Source organism: Sesamum indicum, linkage group LG11, assembly GCF_000512975.1.
Source record: "Sesamum indicum cultivar Zhongzhi No. 13 linkage group LG11, S_indicum_v1.0, whole genome shotgun sequence".
NCBI lineage: Eukaryota > Viridiplantae > Streptophyta > Magnoliopsida > Lamiales > Pedaliaceae > Sesamum > Sesamum indicum.
Window position 1 is genome coordinate 3,190,641 of NC_026155.1, and position 1,661 is coordinate 3,192,301.

Here is a 1,661-nt window from a genome sequence, read left to right on the forward strand (position 1 = left end):
TCATCGTCAAGCCTTGCTTGTTAGAATTCAAGTTGTAATGCTTTACTCGCCAACTGAGCTCTCCTATTTCCACCAGCGCTACATCTTCCATCCTGTTAGAGAGATCGAGTGGGGACTTCCCTGTAGCGATCCTCGGCATTGTTGGATATGCCTAAAATATGCTTGGGAGCTCCTCCACCCATACCCCCTTAGCAGTTCCCAACCAAGTATTCAGGTGTTCGAGGATCGTTATGTTGCTGACTTTAGTTTGACCATTTACTTGCGGGTTACTGGTTGAGGTGAAGAATTGTTTAATCGCCAATCTCTTGCACCAATCCTTAAATTTGTTCCCCGAGAATTGAGTCCCATTGTCGGATATTAAGGGGATGCAGAAGCTTCCATATGATGTTATTCTAAAGAAACTTGATCACTTCTTTTTTTGATATCTTGGATAGAGGTTCGACTTCTACCCACTTTTTCAAATAGTCAATAGTGACGATAAAAAATTTTCTCTACTCCGTGGCTTGCAGGAAAGGTCCGACCAAATCCAAACCCCATTGATCGAACGGGCTGGGACTTTCAAACGGTTGCATTAGCGTGGTTTGTTGATGGTTGACATTTGCATGTTCTTGGCATGCGCGCAACACCTCACCAATTGATGGGCGTCGAAGAGTATTGTTGGCCAAAATAATCCTTGCCTCAAAGCCTTCTTTGCTAAGGCTTTTCCTCCAACGGTGATTTCTACAAATTCCTTCATGTATTTCCCTTAAGAAATAACTCCCCAGCTCAGGAATTAGGCATTTTAGAAAGGGTTGAGAAAAACCACGCTTGTATACCTCTTCGTCGATTATAATGAAATGGGGATGCTTTTATTTAGAAGGTATTCACAATCATTTTTACTTTTGGGTGCAGTTCCATCAGTAGGAATTTGACGATTTCTTCTTTCCAGCTTGAAAGTGTTGCGCCCGCGCACATAATCTCTCCTTGCTCCTTCATCGCGGCCTTTCCTGATGAGAGAAAAGTAATTCTTCTGTCTCAAATTGCTGCCATCGTACTTGCTAACTTAGCTAGATGGTCAGCCACGATGTTGTCTGCTCTCAACACTTGTATGATAGATGCCTCTTCAAATTTTTCAAACAAATTTTTTGCTTTCAGAAAATACTTAAGTCATTTTTTACCTTGTGGGACCTTGGATCTGATTAACCACCAGTTTCAAGTCACTGTAGATGATAATCTTTTTCGCTCCTGCGGCTAAATCTAATTCCCCACCTGCCAAGAATGCCTAGTATTCAGCCTTATTATTCGATGAGGGATACACCAGCTTTATAGCATACTCTAACTTGTCTCCTTGAGGGCTCACTAGGACTATCCCTACTCCACTCCCCATAAATGTGGAAGACCCAACGTCATATAAACTCCAAGTCGGCGTAGAAATATTTGCTTCGTCATATGCTAACTCGACGACTAAATCAGCTAGCACTTGTGCCTTAATGGCTGGTCTTAGGTGGAATTCAATGCCGAACTCGCTTAACTCCACCAAACATTTGACCATCATTCCAGAACAGCTCTGGACTAGATAAAACTTGTTTCAAAGGATGGTTTGTCAACACGACCACTTGGTGTGACTGGACATAAGACCTTAACTTCCTTGCTGCAATTACTAAGGAGAGGGCTAGCTTTTC